The 26,184-nt window shown below is 40.0% G+C and overlaps 1 pseudogene; it reads right to left on the bottom strand.

Annotated features, from left to right (window-relative positions):
• Window positions 1-26,108, bottom strand: LOC125366795 (annotated as a pseudogene).
• Between the last annotated feature and the right edge of the window lie 76 nt (window positions 26,109-26,184).

Consider the following 26,184-nt stretch of genomic DNA (forward strand, 5'->3'; position numbering starts at 1 on the left):
TCATTCTGAGCACAAAATACAGCCATCCTGAAAATTCTCAAGAACAGCTTCTGTCACTGGTTCCACTACAGAGGCTCCCCCCAAGTCCAGATCCTGACAGCACCAAGCAAGCTGCAGATGGAGAGAAGGATGGAGGGTGAGAACTTACCGACTCAAACGTTTTTCACTGTCTTTCCCCCCAAGGCCCTGGGGCAGTTCACATTCACCAAAAGACAGTGCGTTCTCTTGTGGATGGATCTAAGGCAGATGCCAACTGTCCAGAGACATCTAGGAAAGGCCTGGGTTTTTCAGAACTATCGGAGTCTAAAAGGACCCCAAAATGTCGCTGTTAGTTTAGTAAGTTTTGACTCTTCATCTCTAACTGGACAAATTCTGGTACTCTGTTCACTGTGATTATGTAAACTGTACATGGGTCACTAACTCCCTGGCATTGCCCAACCCAATCATTCTGATGCAGGAATACCCAGCATCAGATGGCCAGCCAATTTAAACACACACACACACACACACACACACTAAGCAAAGGCTTGGTTGTGCTTTATTTGGTCTGTTCGGCTAACAGGTCACAATGACACCTATGAGGAAACAAGAAATAACTTGGGAAGCTCGTAATCTGTGTAATCTGGGGAAGATGTTTTTATGTAAGAACAGGCCAAGCCAGTTTGAAATCATGCCAGCTTAGAAAATCTGCAAAAATTTAAAATGAATGTTCCTGAAAGGATCCAAGTCTACTCACAGGAAATTTGCTCACTGTTGGTACTAATCTAAAACTGGCCTAATTCTTTTATTTCTAGTCAAAAAGAAAAGAGGTCTCAGAAAGACAGCTGCAGCAATAATTTTTAAATTATTATTATAATAGATGTGTCCATTGTTTTTCCAGTTGTTTCATGATTGAACCGCTGAGGCTCAAGGGAGTGACCTTAAAAGCCACCAAGCTGAACATGCATAAGTAACATTTTTTCAAGGAAAGAAATGAACAATCCCAAAAACCTATGGAATTTTTTTTGAGGAGAGTGGAATCAAGAAAGCCTGTCTCCATGCCATGCTATCCAAATGAAAGAATTTGTTTACCAATCAGATCAGCCACCAGCTCTGTAGTGAAACAAGGACAGAAGCTCTTCTTGGAAAAGATGGCTCTAAGAAAATGTTTGACATTTTGATCAGTAATAACATAAAATGATATCTCAGTTATAGGGTCTCATTTACATAAAACTTATACAATACAAAAGTTTGTTAGTTGGTCAATTAATATAAAACCCTAGAAATATCAGAAAAATAGTGTTCTCTGGCTCAGCAAAAGAGATAAAAAACGTTTTAAAAGGCATCAAACTTTGGGGAGGGGGAGAAACAGAAAAGAAAGAAAAGAAAAATCAAAACTATAAATTAGTGCTACCTAGTCACCATGCATCTTAAACATATACTTTCTCAAACCATGAGCCTCCAGCTTACCCACACACGGAAAATACACAGCATAATCAGTAATACTGCTCCAATGCCTCAAGGAAAATATGTAGAGAATAGATTTAATAAAAAAATCTCAATGTAAGGCAACAAAGGAGGTGTAAGAAACAGATGCCCAGATCAACTCAAAATGGATCAAGGACCTCAACATCAGACCTGAATCTTTGAAACTACTGAAGGACAGAGTAGGAAAGACGCTAGAACGTATAGGCACAGGAAGGAACTTCCTGAATATAGTCCTAGGGGCACAACAGATAGGGGAGAGACTCGACAAATGGGACTACCACAAAGTAAAAGGTCTCTGCACAGCTAAAGACATAGACACCAAACTAGAAAGACAGCCAAACATATGGGAAAGGATCTTCACCAGCCCAGCAACAGACAAAGGCCTAATATCCGTCATCTACAGAGAACTAAAAAAACTAACCCCTTCCAAGCCCAGTAAACCAATTATTAAATGGGAAAAGAGCTAAAGAGAGACTTCTCAGGAGAAGAGATAAAAATGGCAAAGAAACATATGAGGAAATGTTCAACATCCCTGGCAGTAAAGGAAATGCAAATCAAAACAACCCTGAGATACCACCTTACTCGTTAGAATGGCCTATACTCTGAACTCAGCCAACAACAAATGCTTGAGGGGAAGCAGGGAAAGAAGAACCCTTCTCCACTGTGGGTGGGAGTGCAAATTAGTACAACCACTGTGGAGAACAGTATGGAGGTTCCTCAAAACTCAACATAGACCTACCTTATGACCCAGCCATACCACTCCTAGGCATCTATCATGAACAACAGGTCTCAGGATATCAAAAAGACATCTCATGTTTATTACTGCACAATGCACAATATCCAAAATATGGAAACAACCCAGATGCCCCTCTACAGATGAATTGATCCAAAAAATGTGGTACCTATGCACAATTAGAAATGATAAAATATTGGTATTCACAGGGAAATGATCAGAACTTGAACAAATAATGTTGAGCAAGACAAGCCTAGAACACAGAGAACAAAGGGGCATGGTCTTCTTGATATATGACTGTTAAGGTGGTTGGTGGCTGGGGGGAACAGTAGCGACGAGGTCTGTAAAACAAAAAAATCTTGTAAAATGGTATTTCCACAGGTTTGGGTCAGCGACCTTACATTATATATCTAAAACCAAACAACTACTAAACATAAACAGGTGTAAAATAGGCCTCCCAGTGGATCACAATAGCTCAACAGCTATATATGTATGATCATATAAGACAAGGACAAGCAAACTCTATTATTGATGCTATATTGAAAGTTCTAGGTGAATTTCCTTTGTCGTACATCATGTGGCTACTGTATATGATTTTGGTACACTGGGTATTGTATATATGCCTACCTGATCTAGGGAAGGGAAAGAAAAATGAGGGTGTAAGATATCACAAGAAATGTACTCACTGCCCTATTATGTAACTGTACCCCTTTTGCACAACACCTTGTCAACAAAATTTAATTAATTAATTAAAAAAAGAGGTTCCCAGAAAACTGTCAAAGACTCCCTTACCTACTCTGCTTCTGTTAGACTAGGAAAATACCAAGATTAACACTCCAACACTTGCCATTGCTTACCCTATACACCAAAGCTTGAAATGGACTCCAAGTCAAACTCTGAAAACCTTGACAATCCTCTATAGCTCCTTGAGGGTTCATTTGCCATAGGACTGTTAATCATGATACTCTGCTTCCAGGCAATGGTACGTTACCATGCTGGCTCACAGTGCATACAAAGTAAAACTATGTTCACAATACTGCCATGACACATCTGCCCAGGTCCAGATTGTTATTTCACGTCAACATACAACCAAGAAGCACAGTCCTGTGCAGAACCAGGATCAGTTCAGTTTCACTCCCACCCTAGGAAGGCAAATTAGCTCTTTCTTCTCTCCCAGTACAGCCCATCATCATTTCAGTGGTTGAGAAGCCACCATTATTCCCAAATCCACTGACTCATTCCAACAGAGATGGAGGTATCTCTAAAGCTGCTAACTACCCCAAATTGAGCATAACCCCAGTAACTGAACAAGAGAGTTAAGAGCTGAACAGGGCCTGGCTCCTGGAGACCATCAGAAAGGATGGTTAGAACTTACTGGTCCACTGAAGCTACATAATCATCAGGCACATGAAGGACAGGCACATGAAGGATGAGCCTGGTGTGGCAGAAGATCCACACAAACCTTCTCAGGGAGGCAGCATCTGGCCCGACTTCATTCAGCTCTTCTTGCCGCAGTCTCTCTAGTTTTAACAAAGCACATGTCTTCCTGTTACACATCTCCTCAGAGAAAAAGACACACCCTAGCTTCCCTCCCATAGTTTCTTGTCTGCAGGCTCTGTCAAAGCACATACAAGTCTCTCCTTTAAAATTATACACATAGTATTTACCTTCTAGAGAAAAAGTCCCTTCCTGTTTATGTGCCTATTTATTCCAGATAGGGAGCATTCCAAGGTACAGAAAATAATGAGAACAAGAGTCCTTCCTTCACCCCCAAAAGGCCTACCCCTGAATAAAGTCTAGGGATAACTTCCTTTGTCAGGGCCCCCACCCTTTCTGAAGGATCCTGTGGTAAAAAGCAAAGTAGCAAACTAGATTTTAATCATACAATCAGCTACCACAAAAATGTATACTGTCACAAGGCAGCCACAAAATCTCCCTTCAGACTCAGGAAGAGAAGCAGGGCTGAGAGAGAGAGAGAGAGAGTGAGAGAGAGAGAGAGAGAGAGAGAGAGAGAGAGAGAGAGAGAGAGAGAGAGAGAGAAAGCCCATGCTTAAAATAGGACTAGAGTCAAATAGGAAATAAAACAGAAGAGCAAAGGGGAAGCCACCCCTATGAGACCGCCCCACCCAGGACAGCTGCAGAATTCACACCCTCCTGTCTTAGGCCTAGAATCCAGTATGTGGAAACCAGGATGGACCAGAGACACCTACCTTCTGCAGTTCACATCAGAAGACTCATACTTGCACAAAGGACACACATCTTCCATTAAGAGCTCCCCATTCTTGTGGGCCACCCAGGACAGAGGAGAAAGCCATGAAAATGATATACAGGAAAAGAGGCCAGCATTGTCCACTGGGTGTTGGTTTCTGTAAAGAGAAACCAAGTCACAAAGCTTCAACATACACCAAGAAGACAATATTTAAAATACACTCCAGTAAACAGTTCTCTTGATTAAAAGTGCATCTCCCCAACTGCCTCATCTGAGTCCAAATTTTCAAAAATGCTTTTGGTGATTTGCTGATGACTCATGAACCTTCAGAGCTTGTTATTTGGAAGTGGTCCGGATGGGCCTCAAAGCACTTAAGCCATGATGGTACTTCCCCTTGGGATGTTCATCATCCAGAATTCTGAGCTGAGAATATATAGATACATCCAGGGAAAGGCCCTCATCTCAGGCTGCTGTTTCCAAGGCATCCTGGTAATTCAGCTGCTCCACAGAAAGGGAAAGAGACATGAGCACTTAACAAATATTACATACACAGAAGAGGCAAGTCCACATGACAACGGCTCAACCACACATTACCTCACCCAAACTGAGAAATTCCAATGGTCAGGAGACCATTAGGTTCACTATTGGTGTTGTATAATCTAATGTTTGTTTGTTTGCTTTTGCCAGTCCTGCGGCTTGAACTCTGGGCAAGGGTGCTGTTGCTGAGCTCCTTTTGCTCAAGGCAAGAACTTGAGCCATAGCACATTTCTGGCTTTTTGGTGGTTAACTGGAAACCAGGCTGGCTTTGAACCACAATCTTCACATCTCAGCCTCTTTAATAGCTAGAATTACAGGCCTGAGCCACTGGTGCTCAGCCAAGTCTCTATTTTTATAGACTATTGTCTTTCCACAACAACCATAAGGGTAGAAAGTGTGTACATGGTCCCCGGCTTGCCTGCTGCACCCATCAAACAAAAGCTTTGGTTCACAGCATTTATACAACTTCAGAAACACCTGGGTGGACCTGAGAGTACACTGCTCTGTGTTCACACTCATTCCTTCCATTACAAACAAGGTAGGTTTTAAGAGGAAACAGCAGTGACCCAATGCTAGGAAAAGAATTCCCTCTTATATAAATTCTCATGTATAAGTGGACATAATTTAATTGCTAGGGAGTACGGTACAAAATAGTGAAGTAGAGAGACTGCTGAAACCAGAATTCAGCACAGCTTCTTTTTACCTTTAATCTGCTCATAATCACAGAAAAAAGAAAAACAAAATATTGGATCCATAAAGAGAGATATACAAAAAACGTACAAGACACTTACTAGATCTTAGTTGATACTGGGACTCTACAGAGTAGGTACTAAAAAATTACAGGACCATTGTGATCTGCATACCCCCAGCTCAGAAGACACTTCTTCAAGTGTTTAGCTGCCAAGATGTGCTACATGCTGATAGAAAGCAAACTTCAACACATTTCTAGACTGACACTTTGGAACTTAATTAGGACTCTGAATAAAAGGTCACAAGGAATTTTCTACATGTTTAAAAGTTATCTAATATACTTTTTTGGACCAAGATCAGGACGCAAACTCAGTACCTAACTAACACTCTTGCTCACTGGCTAGCTCTACCAATTTCTAAATAATATAACTTAAAGAAGACATGACATGGAAATTAGAAATTTTAGCTGAATTGTATGAAAATATAAGACATCAAAATTTATGGGATGTAACTACAGGGGATACAAAGTAAAATTTTGATTGCTTGAAGATCAGTGCTTTAAGCTAGGGATTGACATTCTGTAAAGGATCAGATAATAAATATTTTTAGACTTTTGTGGACCAAGAGACCAAAAAATCAAGGGTTTTATACAGGTATTTTGATGATAAAGTAAAATAGATCATTACAAAACATTTAATAAAATTCAGGTTATAGAAATAGTTGGTTTTTTGTAATACAGGTCTACTAATGAGGAAATATTTCACTTCATTAGGGTTTAACCTATTTTCCCCTTTCACCGAAATCTTGCAAATCTTCATGCACCAATGTTGATTTGAATAAAAGTCTGCAACTTCCTTTTTGAGAATACCTTCACAAAGAAATGCAATGCTCAAATATTTAAGTTGATCCAGGAGCCTGTGGTCTGAACTGGCCACACTCATCTTTCAGAAGGAGACTGTGGTCTGAACTGGCCACACTCAACTCTCAGAAGGCATGATGGGATTCTACTGCTTCATCTCCTGCTTTATTGGTGTTCTCTCTCTGTCTCTCTCTCTCTCTGTCTCTCTCTCTGTCTCTGTCTCTCTCTCTGTCTCTCTCTGTCTCTCTCTCTCTCTCTCTCTCTCTCTCTCTCTTGCTTCCCTTCTCCCTTTCTTCATTCAGCACTAGGGATTGAACTAGACCTTTGCATTTAGTATACAATCACTTTACCACTAGGCTACTAATCCAGCCCAGTGGATTTTAAAATGTAGAAATGTTCTCTGTACATCAATGAGATTCAAAAGGCACTGTTAGAGCCATTATCTGAATTAGAAAATACATCCATTACAAATGTATATTGCAAGAGTTTTAACTTTTGACAGTACAGAAGTTTAGAAAGTAGTTTAATATTTTTTATGATTTAAACATTAGTTGTAATAAAATTACTTTCCCATAGTATCATTTTATATCCTACTAGCAATGTACGTAGTTTTTCTACATTCTTGCCAGCACTTGGTGGTGACATCAGTTTTCTTTTAATTTCTTTTTAACAGAACTGTTGTATTTGTGCTGCTATAATGGAATGATATTTGACACCTGTGGTTCCTTTCTCCCACACAATCTTTTGGGAAGTCTTCTTCTTCTTCTTCCTCTTCTTCTTCTTCTTCTTCTCTTCTTCTTCTTCTTCTTCTTCTTCTTCTTCTTCTTCTTCTTCTTCTTCTTCTTTTTTGCTTTAGTTATTTTATGGTTAAAATCTCACGTTTCTTCCCTGGGCTGGATTCAGGATAAGACCATACCTTCCTACCCAAGGCTTCTCACATAGTTGGGATGAGAGGCATGTTCCACCAAGCCCCAATCAGCTTGTCTCCACAATTTTTTGTTTAGGTTGGCGTCAACTCTAACCTCTGTATCTTGCAAGTAGGTAGGATGTAAGAGTGAGCCACCACATGCAACTTTTGAGTCTTTTATCTATTTCCTAACAGGATTTTCAGCATTGAATTCACATAGTCCTTTATGTCTACTGGATTCAAGTCATTTATCAGCTAAGAGATTTGCAAATATTTTCTCCCAAGTTTTTTTTTTCAAATTTTTATTATCAAACTGATGTACAGAGAGGTTACAGTTTCATATGTTAGGCATTGGATACATTACTTGTACTGCTTGTTACCTTGTCCCTCATACCCCCCCTCTCTCCTCCCCCTTTCCCTTTCCCCCCATGAGGTGTTAAGTTCACCTAGACCAAACAGTTTTGCAAGTATTGCTTTTGTAGTTGTTTTTCTTTTTTTTAAACCCAAGTTTTTGCTCTCTTAATAGAGCCACTGATAGAGTAAAAGTTTATAGTGATTTATTTTATTTTTACTCTGTGTGCGTGTGTGTGTGTGTGTGTGTGTGTGTGTGTGTGTGTGTGTATTTTACTGGGTTTTGAATTTTCTTGAGCTTGCTAGACAAATGGTCTATCACTTGACCAGGAACCCACCCCTTTTTCTTTAATAGATTTTTTTTAGACAGGGTTTTTCTCCCAGCACCAGCCTCAAACTTATGATTCTCTTATTTATGCCTCATACACAGTTGGGATTACAGGTCTGTGCTACTACACCCAGTCTACTATTTGAAACAAGGCTTACTGATTTTTGCCTGAGCAGACCTTGAACCATGATCAATCCATCTTTCCTTCCTACATAGCTGGGATTGTCACCATGCCTGAAAAAAGGTTGTGATTCTGATAAAGTCTAATTTATTTATTTTGTTCCTTTTATGGATTATGTGATAAGCATCCTGTCTAAGAATGCTTTTCTACCCCTAAGTCAAGAAGGTTTTCCTTATATGTTTTCTTCCAAAAGTTTTGTACTTTGACATTTTACATTTACATCTATCATAAATTTTTAGATAATTTTTCTGTAACCCAGAAAAGTTAGGAGTGCGGTTTAGGTAAAAGTTTGGTTTTATTGCTTATGCTTATCTGATTGTCCTAACCTAATTTATTAAGAAGACATTGGCATGGAGGCACAGTTCCAGTGGAAGAGGGTTTGCCTCATAAGCTCAAGGCTTTGAGTTCAAACTGCAGTACTGCGAAAAATAATAATAATAAAATGTCTCATTTTTCCATCAAATTGCTTTTGTGTATTTGTGAAAAAGTTGGCCAAACCTGTGTGAGTCTGTGTCTAGAGTCTACTCCATTGATCTATCTCTCCATGAGTATACTGGCACTGCTGACTTGGTTCCCAAGCTATAAATTAAATCTCAAAATCAGGTAGTATGATACTTGGAATTTTATTCTTTTTCAAAAGTGATTTAGTTGTACTAGTTTTTTGCCTTTCCAAGTGAACAAAGCTCAAAAGTTAGAGAGTTTTTATCAACATTCTGTGGCATTAGGGCATCAGAAAAGGAAAACCTGGTATGCTACCCATTAATTAGTATGCTTACATAAAAGTGACATATTAGTAATGGGAAGAGTCTTTACAAATTTCATTCTCAAAACAATGTACAGAGCACCTTCTATGTGTAGGACTGTTCCCAACAGTGGGAATAAGAACAAGACATGGCTAGCACACTAATTTCTTTGTGTGTGTGTGTGTGTGTGTGTGTGTGTGTGTGTGTGTGTGTGTGTGTGTGTGTGCCCAAGCAAAAGTGTGTGCATGCAACAGCATATGCTACTCTGAGGCACTGTCCTCAGCTTTTCTCTCTTTTTTTTCCCCTCAAATCTGTGCTCTACCACAACTCCACTTTCTGGCTTTTTGGTGGCTAACTGAAAATAAAGAGTCTCACAGACTTTCTTGCCTGGACAGGCTTCAAACTGTGATCCTCTGTTCTCAGCCTTCTGGGTAGCTAAGATTATAGGCATGAGCCACTGGTGCCTGGCCACTAATTTCATTTTTGTCATCTCCAAAATGCCCAGTGACAGTTTGCAAAAAGCTTACTAATGGACTTAACACAGTTGTCCCTCACTATATATATCACAGTTCACTTACAGCAGCTTCATTGTATTGTGGGTTTCTTGTTAAATAGGTAAATAGTGATCTCTCACCTATCATGGGAGCTACGTTCCAAAGATCCCCACAATAGGTGAAAAAATGCAAAGTAGCAGTGTTAGATAGTCATCCCTTGCTATACTGCAGTCCATTTATTGCTACTTCACAGATTTTTCACAGATTGCTACTTCACAGATTTTTTTACTCCCAAAACTCATTATCTCTTTGGCTTAAACTACTTAGTACTATGTCTGTAGGTAGAATTCCCCCTTAGCTGGAAACAAAAGTGAGGTGTGCAGATTTTGAAACATAGGGACTGAATGCTCATTCTGCCATCAGCCTTCAGCTACTGAAGCTTCAGTTCATTCACAACCTCCTTGGTGCACATACCTGGCACACATTATTGAAAGGAATTAAAGGGATAATGAAAAATACAGTGAAAACACTTCATGCATACTAACAATACCTCACTGGGCTGCCCTGATAAACTGTTCAGCCCATCTCAACTACTTGCTCTTTCATCTAACTGGCCCATCTCTAGGGTCACCTCGTTCCCCTTCCCATTGGGTCTTCTCACCCCTATATCTCTGCAACAGGATACTTCCAGCAGGAACACTTGGAGGGCAAGCTGTCCTACTCATCTGCATCTCTGACTCCTTGCACATTACAGAGTCAATGGAAATATTTTTATGTTGCTCTGCACATTGTGTATGTGTAGTTAGCATTTTAATACTGAATCACTAACCACGAGATCTTAACCATTCACTTCTGTTAAGATATTCTAGTTTTTTTTTCTTATTGAGTATAATAAATAATTAGTTCATTTTTCTCTTTCTGGTTTACATGGATACACTCCTCCACTAGTAAGAGAATTGTTGTAGAGCTGACTCCATCGTGATTAGGGAAACATGGTAGGAAATGTTGGGGGGAATAGAGCTGACTCCACCTTGATTATTAGGTCAACCTGACCCCAAAATTCTTCTTCTGTAAATGGCTTGCTTGTTATTTGCTCTACCCCCTGCGTCAACCTCCTTCATCTATGCCATGCGAGCGTCACTTGTTGTTTGATGTAACCCTGCATCAAGCCCCCACATCTGTGCTATGCTTTTCCCTTTAGAGGATTGCTGGGGGTCACGGTGGCAGCTCCCAAGTTTGTGCTGCATCTATTGCTGGTCAGTTCACTTTATGCTTCCCCAGTAAATCCATCTTTTTGCTTGAGACTGTCTCTGAACAGTGGACTCGGAGGGATGGGGAATCCCCTCCTTCTAACTCTGTAATATTCCTTAGCCCCATAACAAGAATAAGATTAAGACTATGGCTCCTAGAGCATGAGCAGGGGCAGGGTGTAACTTCGAGCACTTGCCTAACATGTGTGAGTCAATTGGGTTCAAACACCAATACTACAAAAGAGGAATGGGAAAAAAAAGACTACTAGAGACTTACCAAGTTTTCTCCAATAGCTTTATTATAAAATATTAGAATATGTATTCTAGTATTATTGCAAAAAAGAACTGCTATTAAGCTTTGGTATTTCAGTTCTATTTTGTTGACCTGAGGCTGCCTCTATCCAACTTTCCCTGGGACACTGGCCAGAAAGAGAGGAAGCAAGGGCAATTTCATAGCCAAAGCTCATGACTAGCATGTATCGAATAGCAAACTGTTTACTTGAACATGAGAAGAGAATTTGTGCCAATTCCTTAAAAAAAAAACCCAAAACAAACAGCTGGGTACTGATGGCTCATGCCTGTAATCCTAGCTACTCAGGTGGCTGAGATCTGAGTATCATAGTTCAAAGCCAGCCTTGCCAGGAAAGTCTGTGAGACTCTTATCTCCAATTAACTACCAGAAAACCCATAGTGGCACTGTGGCTCAAGTAAAAGAGCACTAGCCTTGCGCTAAAGAGATCAGGGACAGCACTTAGGCCCAAAGTTCAAGCCCCATGATGGAGGGGAAGAAAACAAAAAAGAATCATTATGTACCCTAGGCTGTCCTTGAACTCGATCTTTCTGTCTCAGCTTCCTGAGGGCTAGGGTCGACCATCACACCTGGTTTGGCAGCTATTACTTCAAAACAAACCAACATAGCAGTTACTGTATCCCACACTGTCTTAATTGCTTTATAGATATTAACCTGGTGATCCTTGTACCAACCCTGTATGTTATGCCTTTTTTACAGCTGGAAGAAATGGAGTCAAATAGGTATTAGATGGAAGTACATATTTGAATCCATGCTTAAGTTGCTCTAAATTACTATGCATATGCTTTTCAAAAAAGAAGGAAAGCTGGGCACTGGTGGCTCACGCCTGTTGTCCTCGCTGCTCTGGAGGCTGAGATCTGAGGATTGCAGTTCAAAGCCAGCATGGGCAGGAAAGTCCATGAAACTTCTATCTCCAATTTATCACCAAAAAACCAAAAGTGGCACTGTGCCTCAAGTGGTAGAGTGCTAGCTTTGAGCTGAAGAGCTCAGGGACAGCGCCCAGGCCACCCAGGCCCCACGACTGACCAAACAAAACAAGACAAATCAATTCTAATTGTCAAACATATACCTTCATAAAGTGCTCCCTTCTCTTCCCCAGAGGAAGTACTGGATTAAAATAAATTTTAACTGATTCTCCTAACTAGCCTCATTATAAGCAAATGGAAATTTCCAAAGTCAGTCACAGTTCTGCACTTAAAACAATAGAATGTAAAAAGCACTTTGCTTAATTGCAAAAATGCATATCCTAAATTGTTTTTAAACCAAAGATGAGTAGACACTAGAGGATGTATTAAAGACTCATGTTTAAACATAACATTAAAGCATCTATCAACCTGCCAATAGCTGCACAGATGTCTTGTATTTGTAACTGTGCTTCCTAACTTTAACTTCTCTTTCCTTCTAACCTAGCTAAAAGGGCTTTTAAGACCCAGCATACCAGGTGGAAAAAAAAGGCCTGTTTAAAGGTAAAAATACTTATATACTACCACAATCAACACTCTGAAAAGTGAGTTATAAACACTGGAAATGAACCAACTGAAAAAAATTTAATATATCCAACTTAGTTGAGGTACTAAGTGAACACATATATAACATGGCAGTGTATAAATATGTGAGTCTCTGAGAACTGTGAGAAAATCAATACCAGCTTATGAATGAACTGAGACCCACATTTCATATTGTACAAAAATCCGTCTGGAACTAACCCTTAAAAATGACAAAAATGATGAAAAAGAAGAAAACTGAATAGCACAACTAGGGAAAAGAGCTAGCTTCCATTTCCTGCAAAAGGCAAAAACTTATTAAAGACGAATGGTTACAAGCAGAAAAGGAAAACTTATTGCATAATGAAATTAGCATTAAAGAAGAGGATAAAGTTAAAGAATTAATCAGGTATCTCATATATTTCAAACCTTATGCTTTTATTGAGATAATATTTCTTAATCCATTCACTGAAGGCCTATGATGTTCAGAGACTGTTCTAGGGGACAGTGTGGCACCATACAGTAAGGAACAAACATACAATATCAACAATCAAAAAACATAACTTCAATATTAAGATATAATTATATACTTTAGTAAAGAGAGACAAAATCCAATATGGGAAAGAAGGAAATGTAAACAAACATACACTGTAAGAACACCAAACTGATTCTGTACCATCAGTAGGAGAAAAAAAAATGGGAATAGCTAACATCATATGGATACCATGTATCTAATTTTACTTTATTGAAAAAGGAAAATATTACAAAAAAATTTATCTAAATCCAATGGTTAGCCAGGCATGGGGTGTGCACCTATAATCTCAGCACTCAAGAGACTGAGGCAGGAAGAGTGGTCTACACAGTGAGAACTCATCACAAACAACCAACATTGGCTCAAAGGGCTCTGAATGCCTAATATAGGAGTAATGGACAAATTACATACTAATATCAACACTAATTCAGTGCCAGCCCATTGAAATGTAATGCAAGGGGCTAGGGATGAAGCTTGATGATAGTGTATCTGTCTGTCTACTTCTCTAGAATACTCGAATCTCTGGGTTGGACACCAGCACCAGATCAATCAACCAACCAAAGCAAAGAAATAATGAAAGCTATACAATATAATTTAAAATTTTCTAGGATCTACATTTTAAAATAAAAGTTAGGATTTCAATTTAACACTAAAACACTTTTACATTAAAAGTTGGGTTTTCTGTTGTTTTTTGTTTGTTTGCTACACTGGGTCTTTCATGAGCTAGGCAAAAGCTCTACCACTGAGCTACATCTCTAGCCCTGCAAAAGTTGTATTTCTCACTGGGCACTGGTGGCCCATGCCAGTATCCCTAGCTACACAGGGGGCTGAGACCTGAGGATTGCAGTTTGAAGCCAGTCTAAGCAACAAAGTACATGGAAGACTTATCCCCAATAAATTATTTAGAAAAAAAACCCAGAAGTGACCCTGTGGCTCAAGTTGTTGAAGTGCTAGCTATCTTTCAGTAAAAGAATCTCAGGGACAGCACCCATTCCCTGAGTTCAAGCCCCAGGGCCTTGTGCCATTGTGCATATGTGTGCATGCATTTTCAGCGTAGAAAGTGTTTATTAAAATAAAAATTGGGGGCTGGGAATATGGCTAGTGGTAAAGTGCTCGCCTTGTATACATGAAGCACAGTACCACATATATAGAAAAAGCCAGAAGTGGGCGCCATGGCTCAAGTGGTAGAGTGCTAGCCTTGAGCAAAACGAAGCCAAGACAGTGCTCAAGCCCTGAGTTCAAGCTCCACAACTGGCAAAAAACAAAACAAAAAAAATTGGCACCCTTAACTCTGAGTAAAAAGTACCATTTTAAGCTCATAATCATTATAAGATTATTGAGGTGGGTTGTTTTTTGTTTTTTGTATTTTGTTTTCTGGGTCATGGGGCTTGAACTGGGCCTGGGCGCTGTCCCTGGGCCTTGAACTGGGCCTGGGCACTGTCCCTTTTCAGCTCAAGGCTAGCACTCTACTTGAGCCACAGCCCCACTTCTGGTTTATTTTTCTGGTGGTTAATTGGAGATAAGAGTTTCACAGAGTTTCCTGCTCAGGCTGGCTTTGAACCTTGATCCTCAGATCTCAGCCTCCTGAGTAGCTAGGATTATATGCATGAGCCATTGGTGCCTGGCTGATGATTGAGATATTTAACAAATGAAGTATTTGGTTTACATTTAGTCTTTGAAATCTAACATGTGTTTTATGAATTAAGCATAATTTCAATTCAGACTAGCTACAGTTCAAGTGCTCAATAGCCGTGTCTGGCAGTCTACCTGGAGATTTCCAGGTGAGGGATAAGCTTACTTGCCAGGAGGCACTTGGAAACACTTCTGGTTGTCACCACTGGAGGTGTGCTAGCAGCTCCAGAAACACTGCTCAAGACCTACAAATGAAGAGCCTTACAACATAAAATTATCTGGCCCAAAACATCTATAGTGCTAAGGTAACCTAGCTTATTAAACAGCTACTTTAGTAGTTGATTATGCTGTTCTAGGGAAATGTACTATATGCAGCCATTTGCTTTTTACTTTATGATACTTTAAATTCTTTCCAGAAGTAACTTGCTAAGGCTTCTCCGGGGATGAGAAAAAGGCACCCATGGTTCTTTAAGTCTTTTTAAGGAGCACAACTATGTGAAAGGCTGTCTTGGTGGCCAGATGGCCCAACAAAAAGAGAGGCATGGAAGCAGTGTTGTTCCAAGGGAAAAGTCCTGCTTGGTCCAGAAGGTGAGAAAAAAAATTGAACAAGAAAATACTGTCACTTATGTCTTCCCACTGACTATGTGGCTAGAAGAAACTGAGCTAATTTATTTTCCACCTACCAAGGTGGTGGTGATGAAGAAGGAGTTAGGGGCACTAGAGAGCCTAAAAGGAACCATGAGACTTCATTTCAGCCAAGGCCCAAACAAAAGTCAGAAACACATGCATGCAGTCATCTGAGGAAGATTAATATACAAGCAAAGACGCCACTTGCACAAGAGACTCCCCATCCTCTGTGGGCACTGATGCCTTCCATATCTTTGTGTCTGTAATAATTAATGCGCCTATCACATCACATGGCTACTGCTTATTCAAGTTCCCATTTCATTTTAGGCAGCCAGAGTGGAATGTCTGCTTACAGGGTAATCATGGGCTTTCCCTTTGCACTAAGGCCCTTGGACAAGGTATCTGGGCCTAGAAATCACTCCCCAGGCTGAACAATCCAATCCCTTCCTGACAGCAACATAACAACAGGGGAGCGCTCCTAAGCTTTAGGGTTGAGGGGGCAGTGAAGTTTTTCCTGAATGCAGAAATGGCAACAGACTGACAATGCAGAAGCCCCACTTGGCTTTGGGGTGGGAATGGGGGATTAAGGGCTTCAATACTGTGTGCCGTTCCCTCCCCCCCCCACCCGCCGCCCCCAACTGTGGTTCTGGAGCATGGCCAGAAATGACAAGGCATCTCAGTCTCTATAGCATAGTCTTCCACTATTCTTCATAATTCACAAGATCCTAGGACAAACACAAAACAAGAAACTTATTCCTACACAATCTTGTAGCCCATCCCAAGAAAGAAATCTTTTGTGTAGATGTCCCAGTCCATTGCTTCCTTTACAACAAAAATCTGGAAAGACAGACTTTCAGGGAAAACCTCTTGTACTGAGACAGTACTCAAGACACTCAGTATTAAAAGTTCAATTTAAAGGGGGTAAAAAGTATGACAAGAAATGTACTCACTACCTAACATATGTAACTGTAACCCCGCTGTATATCACCTTGACAATATAATTTAAATGTTTAAATGTTTAATTTGGGAGGCAAAAATTAAAATTTGCTTATAAGTAAAAACTCAGTTTTTTAAACATCCAATGTTCTCCTACGATCAGCTAATTTCAGGTTTTCCTACCTCAACTACCTCCACTGGGTTAAACAAACCTACGAATGACATTTTCTCTGAACCCAATCATCCCCAACTTTCCTCCCCCACTGTGTGTGAACATAATCCTGACCACATGATCCTGACCACGTCAAACTTTACCCTTAAGAACTGCCAAATAGCAGCCACTAGAGTCAAGGAGGTCAGCAAACCAAGCTTGGTTATGGTTTAGATATAAAGTATGCTTCCTTCCTTTCTGCTACCCCCAAGCCTCCACCCCCAAACAAAGGCTCATGTATTAAAGGGCTTGGTCCAGAGTTGGTAGATCCAATCATTGAGACTGGCTTAAAAGGGCTCTGACTTAATAGATTAATCTGATGCATTCATATTTTTGTTCTGCTAGTCCTGGTGCTTAATTGGAGATAAAAGTTTTACATACTTTCTTGCCCTGCCTGGCTTCATGAACTACAATCTTCAGATCTCTGCCTTTGAGAAGCTAGATTACAGGGCATGAGCCACTGGCACCAAATGAGTTCATGCTTTGAGTGGAATATTAGGAAGTGATAGAAAGTTTCAGGAGTACAGTTGAACAGAATAGTTCCCTAGGGAATATTCTTAGGCACTACTTCCTGTCTTGTGCTCCTTCTTATGCAGTTCTTGGAAGCTGTCAGTTGAGCAAGGCCACTCTACTATACCATCTCCACCATGATGTTCTGCCTTTCCACATGCCCACAGCAATGGAATCAGACTACAATGGACTGAAACATGAGCCAAAAGAAGCTTACTTCTTTAAAGTGTTTTTCTTACCCTTTTGTCACAGCAAATAAAGCTTAACACAAAACTTTTGGCGTGGGCTGGGGATATGGCCTAGTGGCAAGAGTGCCTGCCTCGGATACACGAGGCCCTAGGTTTGATTCCCCAGCACCACATATACAGAAAACGGCCAGAAGCGGCGCTGTGGCTCAGGTGGCGGAGTGCTAGCCTTGAGCGGGAAGAAGCCAGGGACAGTGCTCAGGCCCTGAGTCCAAGCCCCAGGACTGGCCAAAAAAAAAAAAAAAAAAAAAAAAAACTTTTGGCGAGAATTAGGGGACCCGTTAATCTTGGCATTTCCATGCTCGAAAAAGAACTACTATAGGTATCAACTCACTGCTCTATAGTTGTACTGTTCTATTCTCATATTGATGACCATCTATTAATCCAATTCACAAGCACAAAGACATAAAGCCAATGACTACAACAAGTACATCACTGTAGTAAAAGAGGAATTTTTCTGTAAATCACGTCTATTATTTATCCCATAGTCAGAAGGAATTTGAGGATGTTCATTTGTTTCATAGACTTAATTCCAAGCATCACATTCAAAGTTCCTCTTATACTGGTGGCTTGAGATTAATTTAAATAATGTAGTAATGTTTCAAAGGATTAAATTTACAATGAAACACAGAGTGGGGAAATATTTGTTAAGGGAACAATGGTTGAGGGAACAGAGACCTAAGGCAGAAGTGACCAGCAATAGCTACATGTTAGAAATACCAGAGGGGCTTTAAAATAGCACCAATGCCCACATTCTACCAGAGACTAATTTATTTAGTTAGGGTAGGGTCTGCTCCCTGGTAATTATTTCAAAAAATTCTTTAAGCAACTTTAATATGCAGTCAGGCCCAAAACTATTGAGTTAGAAGTGGAACTTGTGCATGCTTGTCTCTTGCACTCAACAAAACTCTGTCAACAAGATATCTTAGGCTATGTCAACCCCATATTTCTAACTCTTCCTGGGCAACTGAGATGTTTTCTACCATAAGACACAACATTTTAGCAAAACTAAGGTGTACTCCCTACCTTACGTATGAAACTGTAACCCCTTTGTGCATCACTTTGATAATAAAGAATTAATTCTTTAAAAAAAAGAAAACTAAAGGAATACTTGATAGCTCTCTACAATACCAAGTAAGAGTGCACAGAAGGTTGTAAAGTGCATGGGATTCTTAAAACACCTACAACTACAACCATTTATTGCAATACTTTCTGTAGCTTACTCTCACAGTCTGAATGTCCATGACACAGAACACACATAAATTTCCCTTGGCAAGATTGGCTTTAGAAGACAAACATATCTTGAACTCCATGTTAAGTAGAGTTGTCAGGATTGTTGGCAATGCCTGGCTATTCCATCCTACAACCAACGCTGCACCAGAAGAGTGGGCAGTTAATGCTTTGAAGGGAAACCAAGAGCTCTGTTCTGAATTATCTAACTCCAGAAATAACAGCACTGGGAGGTGAAGCTATGTAAGAATTTGTAGGATAGCCTTTACAATCATACTATCTACCTTTTAAAGTATATAAATTCATAAATGAGTCTTACTGTCTGCCTCCATGTGCAGTCTTTTTTTTTTTTTTTGGCCAGTCCTGGGCCATGAACTCAGGGCCTGAGCACTGTCCCTGGCTTCTTTTTTGCTCAAGGCTAGCACCCTGCCACTTGAGCCACAGCGCCACTTCTGGCCATTTTCTGTATATGTGGTGCTGAGGAATCGAACCCAGGGCCTCATGTATACGAGGCAAGCACTCTTGCCACTAGGCCATATTCCCAGCCCCCCCCATGTGCAGTCTTTGACAGAGAAAGTTTTCATCTGATATCTACTAACAGAATTAAGTTGATTTTTAAACTAATTCAGAACATAATCTTAACTCAGAAAATAATCTTTAATAATTTAAACATATGTAACCCTTTCGAGGAAAGCAGGAAGGGAAATGCCAGGCAAGTTTAACTCCACTAAGTAGTAGAACAAATGAACTTCACATTAGTATGAAAGTTTGAAACTAACCAGCTAGACCACGACAAAGATTTTCAGAGACCCTATTTCTTATCCTTAGCCTTGTTACTTTTGATTAGAAGAGATGGAAACATGGCTAAGACATGAAAGAAAGTATCAGCAGAAGGCTACCTGAAAATAGAAAGCAGTTTCATTGAAAAAGTTTTTTTCGCTGGCCATTTAGAACTTTCAAGTTCCTAAACAGAACAGACTTGGGCACTCAAAACTGCTCTGAAAAGATAGCTAGTTCCAACAATTTTCTTCCCTCTTGACAAGAGAGCTCTTTAACACATGCCAGCAGGCTGTATATATTTCACTTCAGTAGGGTTTCCTTGTAGGCAGCGGCAGTCCTGCTGCAGTGATGGTATGGTGAGCTCACCACAAGGCAGCAGGCCAACCTCAAGCTCCAGTACACTTCAAATATAGATACAATCACATGCGCAGCATCTGAGCCAGTGAACTCTATACCAATAATAGCGCCACTGTCATCTCCAACACAGAGCTCTGGGCTGCCACTGGAGACCAAGAACTGGTTCAGGTCAGAACCCTATCATACCCAGTACCTAGGAGACTACTGAGCCTTACATAGCTTTAATGATGCCTTCTTACAGAGTCACTGGGTAACTATACAGGAAAAAAAATAAGACAGAGCAACAAAATAATCTCCTTCATCCTGCCCTCCTTCCTAACAGCAAGCAGATTTACAGCCAATACTCTGCATGCATAAACAAAGGCATAAACAAGTTCATATAACTTTTGTCTGAAATGCTTCAGGGTCTAATACTTTAAAAGTGTAGCTATTGGCGCTGGGAATATGGCCTAGTGGCAAGAGTGCTTGCCTCATATACCTGAGGCCCTTGGTTTGATTCCTCAGCACCAAATATACAGAAAATAGCCAGAAGTGATGCTGTGGCTCAAGTGGCAGAGTGCTCGCTTTGAGAAAAAAAGAAGCCAGGGACAGTGCTCAGGCCCGTTCACAGCCTAGGACTGGCCAAAAATAAATAAATAAAAGTATATCTATTAAACAAAATGGGTAAAAGCAGTAAGGATTTTTTTGTTTTTTGCTATTGCTAGAAATGGCTCCGGATGACACATCCTCCTATGTTTCACATAGGAATAAGGACACCAACTCAAAAGGAAGTCAAGGCAAGGAACTCTGCAGAAAGATGCTCCATGAGCCAAAAATCTGGCAAGCAGAGCGGAACAGGCAGGCTGCTCACTTTAACCCTTAATCCAGCAGGCACTTTCCCTCTGCTCATATTCACAACCTGCAGAATGATGTTGCTTAATTAATGGGATATAATTTAAATAATATTTAAGGAGCTTCTATTAGGATATTTTTTGCCAGTCCAGGAGTTTGAAATCAGGGCCTGGGCACTGGCTCTGAGCTTCTTTTGCTCAAAGCTAGCACTCTACAACTTGAGCCACAGCACCACTTCTGGCCTTTTCATTTTTTTTTTCCCAGTCCTAGGATTTTAATTCAGGGCCTGAGCACTGTCCCTGGCTTCTTTTTGCTCAAGGCTAGCACTCTGCCAACTTGAGCCACAGTGCCACTTCTGGCCTTTTTCTATATATGTGTTGCTGAGGAATCAAACCCAGGGCTTCATGTATACGAGGCAAGCACTCTTGCCACTAGGCCATATTCCCAACCACACTTCTGGTCTTTTCTGGTAAATAGGTATACAGAAATATTGTTTGACATTTCTTAAGGGTGGCAGGCATTATCTGGCATCTGAGAAGTCTTAGTCTACATTTCTGACAACTAATACAGAAATGATGGTTATGATGATGTGACTTGAGAATGTAAAAATTAGGTATTTACTTAAAAAAAAAAGCCTTGTATGCTTATATAGGCATTCTGCCATTAAACTTCAACTCTCCTCTTTTAATGCCATCTCAGCTGGAGTTCTGTCATCATGCTGGTTCCCTCTGTGAGAAAACATTTTACAGGAGACAAACTCAAAATAAATATATCTAAGGAATCACTCTTTTTGATAGGTGGTATTAAAGAAGATTCTTGGTGATATGTAAGCTTTTAAAATACTTAATAGCTCATTTAGATATAGAAACAAAATAGGTTTGTTGGGAGCAGAGCCAGCAGCTAATTGCATTCTGACCTCTGGCTGTGTTGCTATCACAAGGATATGCTAAGTGCAAGGACATTTGTTTACTAGTAACTCTGCCCCTACCCGGAATTGCTTTAATATGTCCACTGGAGTCCATTCCTATGATAATCAACTTCATCCTGTCTATACTGCCATCAGATGTTGCGAACTTCAAAGCATTTTTGTGTTCTTGAATTTTAGCAACCCTATGCCATTCCCTGGTTCCTAAACTGCATATAAGCTGGAAGTTAAGAATAAACGTGGCTGCAGTCTTTAGTTACAATCTCGAGCTGCAGACCTCCCATAACCCATCTTTGCCTCTTGTATTTTTTCTCTTGTCTTGTATTTTTCCTTTTCTTTAATCCTCACCCCCCTCATTCAGGATTCCCTTTCCACTGCCGGCTGGCTCCGGCATAGGTTGAATAAACATATTATATTATTGGTTAGGTCAAGTCTGAGTAATCAGAGAATAAACGAAAGAAATACTAAAAGAAATTTTAAACAAAAATATTTGGAGATTATAAGGTTATGATATCAATCAAGAACAACATAGCACTGAAATTTAAGTTCAAGAGAACAGTTAGAAGTAATAAAAACAGGGGCTGGGGAGATAGCCTAGTGGCAAGAGTGCCTGCCTCGGATACACGAGGCCCTAGGTTCGATTCCCCAGCACCACATATACAGAAAAACGGCCAGAAGCGGTGCTGTGGCTCAAGTGGCGGAGTGCTAGCCTTGAGCGGGAAGAAGCCAGGGACAGTGCTCAGGTCCTGAGTCCAAGGCCCAGGACTGGCCAAAAAAAAAAAAAGAAGTAATAAAAACAAACTTCATCTGGATTCCTAAAACTTTATAGACACATTAGCTTTTTTGTTGTTCAAGATGAGGCTTCAGTCACATAGGACAGCTGGCACTTGAAGGCTGGCTTCATTGGTAGTTATTCTGAACAGTTCTCTACTCAGGAGAGAAACTTTTTACTGTCACTGCACATGCCAATGTCCATCCTACTCCAACAAACTAGACAGGACTTCACTCAGTTCCCAGAAACTTCTTAACACCTCCACATGAGCTTGGAGTTTCTAACATTTCCTTCTCTACAATCCACATTTCAGCAAGTGTGCTCACACCACTCCCATGGTTTCATCCTCATGGACACACTAAGCACTCTATGCTCTACACTGTGGGAGTAGATAAGATATCCAATTCTACCTGGATGCATTTCAACTCAAAATCATTCATTCTTCTCACTTAATGTTTGTTAGTGAAGAGAAATGATCTAAATCAATGTTTTCTTCCAAATCTTTTCCTCTGAGTATGTCTAATCACTAGTATGTCTACTAGTGGTTTTAAGTTCTTATCACCAATCCCAGACACTTTCAGCTCTCTACCTTTCAGAGACGCTCTCAATCTTTCAAGTCTCCTGTCCTCTATTCTATGCCTTGAAACAGATCCTTGGCTTCTCTCACATGGACGGGCCCTGAAGCCTCTTGATGCTCTCTATATTTTCTCTCTTCTATACTGAGTTTTTCCTGCAACTGTTTCAAGATTAATCTGTGTGTAGGATAAAAAAGCCAGTACCCCAAATCTCTTCTTGGAAGGGGCACTGTAGCTCAAAGTGGTAGAACACTAGCCTTGAGCTGAAAGGCTCAGAGAGAGTACCCAGAGTTTAAGCCCCACAATCGACCCCCCCCAAAAAAGAAAAATCTTCCCTCAAAGTTGAGTATGGGAGTACTCCAGCAGCACAAAAGGAAACATGGCAAGAACATTAGGAGTTCCAGGCAGTAGGAACATAACAAGATCCTGGCTTAAAAAAAAAACAAAAAAACCAAAACCCTTCTCAGTTCAAGATGAATAGGCCTTAGGAAAATGCAAATTAAATTCACAATACACTATAGATACATATATTATTAAAATTGCTAAAAATAAAGATAAGGGGCTGGGGATATGGCCTAGTGGCTAGAGTGCCTGCCTCGTAGTCATGAGGCCCTGGGTTCAATTCCCCAGCACCACATATACAGAAAATAGCCAGAAGTGGCGCCATGGCTCAAGTGGAATAGTGCTAGCCTTGAGCAAAAAGAAGCCAGGGACAGTGCTCAGGCCCTGAGTCCAAGCCCCAGGACTGGCCAAAAATAATAATAATAATAATAATAATAATAATAATGATAAAACAAATAAATAAAGATAAGACCAAATACTGGCAAGAATGTAGAAAAACTGGATCACTGTTTGTGGGAGTATAAAATGATGCTGCCATTCTGGGAAAGAGCACTGGGGTTTCTTAGAAAACTAAGTATCCACTTACCCAGATGACCCCCAGAAAAACTGCAGTCCTGAGCATTTATCCAAAGAAAGGAAAATTTGTGTTCACACAAAAATCCCATACACAATGTTAAGAGCACTTTTATTTGTAGTTGTCACGAACTGGAACTAACTCAAATACCCTCCAATAGATAAAGGCTAAAACTGTAGTATATTTATAACAAAAATAGAATTAAGCAATAAAAAATATTGTAATATTACACATATAATGAAAGCATTCTTAACAGATGGAGAAAAATTAGAGACTACTAGGAAAAGGTGGCAATGCTATAAGTGGGGTCACAGAAAGATCTCTGCGATGAAACTTTGAATGTCCTGACTATGGTAGTAGTCAGACAATCTAAATAAACATGTATAAACTGCATAGAGTACACGTGCATATGCCCAAGTGAGTGCATATAAAGCGGGTGGTACTGAGGTTTGAACTCAAGGCCCCCACCTGTTAGGTAAGCACTGTACCACTGAAGCCAAGCTCTCTGACATTGAGAAAAATCTGAACAATGACAATGAACTCTACCAACATCAATTCCATTTTAATACCATACTACAGTTATTCTACATGTTACCACTGGGGGGAAAATCAGATAAAGGATCTTCTGTACTATCTGTTTATAGCTACATGCAAATCTAGTTATATGAACATGACAAAAAATTTAAATCTCAGAAACTTTCAGAAGTTTCTTAATGCCTATACAGATTCCTTGTTATGGCATGTAGAAATTTTCCCTGACCAATATCTCCTTTTCCTATCCTACACTCTAGACCACTAGTTCTGAGAGCTAACATTTAGTGAACACTAAAATACTAGCCACGCCAAGGCACTATTCTAAGTATTTTATATATCTATCTTAGTTCTCATTTAATTCCATTATCAGCACCATTTTCACTTGTACATCTATGACACAATGACATAAGGAGCTTTTCCAAGGTCCCAACATGCAAAATACTTTTCCTGTACCTGTGAGTCTTTTATGTCTGTGGGCAAAAAGCCTCACCACCTAACTACCACTCAAAACCCTGCTCTAGTGTTAGCTATGTGACTTTTCCAGACTTATATGCCACATTTACAGTGTTTTGTCTAGCACTCAAAATATATTCAATAGCTGTTTAATTAACATAAGGTCTAGACAAAAGGACACATAGAAGTTACAGAACTGTCACCAGATATTTGATTTCACTGAATCTGTTTCTCTGAAGCTAAGCTTGAATGCAAAGGCATTCTATAATATACAGCAGGAAACAAAGAAGACATATTAGTGAGAACACATTACGAAAGCCAGTGCTTTGGGCTGGAGATGGCATACAACTGGTAGAGTGACTATCTAATAAGTGTAAGGCCTTGAGTTAAAACCGCATACTGAAACATAAAAGGCCAAAGTTTTAATGTGCTAAAGAGGAACAGGTAATAGATGGCTAATGAATCACCAAGTCTCTCTTTTAAATTTTCACATAGCAAGTATACAAACATAAATCTCAACTTCCCAAAACTAGACACCCTTATTTGGTCTTAGTAGTTACTTTTACAATTCAAGAGAAAGCATACAACTTGACAAAGGGCTAAACCAGCACTGAGGTTCAATGGGGGTGCGGGGGATCTTTAAGGAGCAGGGTAAAAAAGAAACATATATATATATATATATACATACATACATATATACATACATACACATACATACTCTTCTAGTTCATTAACATTATTTCTATTGGAGGAAATAGGTTACCAAGGTTGTAAGGCTAGAGATAGTTTTGGCAAATAACAGAGCAACTGCATAGCCAGCACAAGACCCTGAATTCCAATCCTATTATAGCAAAAAAACAAAAAACTTATTGATTATCTTACAACAATCCAGAATTGTTATAACCACCTTCAGAAATCTGAACAAATCTCTTCAAGTAAGACACAGGAACAGCAGGAAACTGACTTTGTCTAAATACATGAGTAAGTTGAATGGTTATAAGACAAATCATACATTGTCTCCTCTTAAGCAAGTGCTTTTTGGGAGGCGTCAACATGGAGTAAATGAAAATGACAAGAATCCCAAGGGGAAGCACGTGAGAGGTTGAAGACTGCCACTCTTCCCTTTTGTTGGGTGCTTATAAATTACTATTAATTATTTCTTTTGGTGCCACAGATGGAAGCCAGGGCCTTGAGCATGCTCAGCACCCACACTCTACCACTGTGCTACACTACAGTTTCCAGTAACCATAAATTCTTCACAGTGACCTAAAGTCAATATTTTAAACTATGGGATCAGATGAATGCAGGTGTGTCTAGTACAACAAACAGGTCAGAAAAAGACTGTGAGGAAAGGAAACCACTACCCGTCATGTTCTCTTGAAAGTGGATTCCTCCCTTTCTCTGTGCTGCCCGGAAGTGCTGCTTCTCTCCCTAACTGGAGCACTTTTGTACCCCGAACTGGGGATGATGTATTCTTTTCCTATGTCAATATCCTTCATCTTCACTTATTAGAGTGACAGGGCACATATTTTCACTTCAGAATTCCTTAAATTAAAATCAAAAACAGGTACTTCA

This window comes from Perognathus longimembris, chromosome 18 (assembly GCF_023159225.1).
Source record: "Perognathus longimembris pacificus isolate PPM17 chromosome 18, ASM2315922v1, whole genome shotgun sequence".
NCBI classification, from domain to species: domain Eukaryota; kingdom Metazoa; phylum Chordata; class Mammalia; order Rodentia; family Heteromyidae; genus Perognathus; species Perognathus longimembris.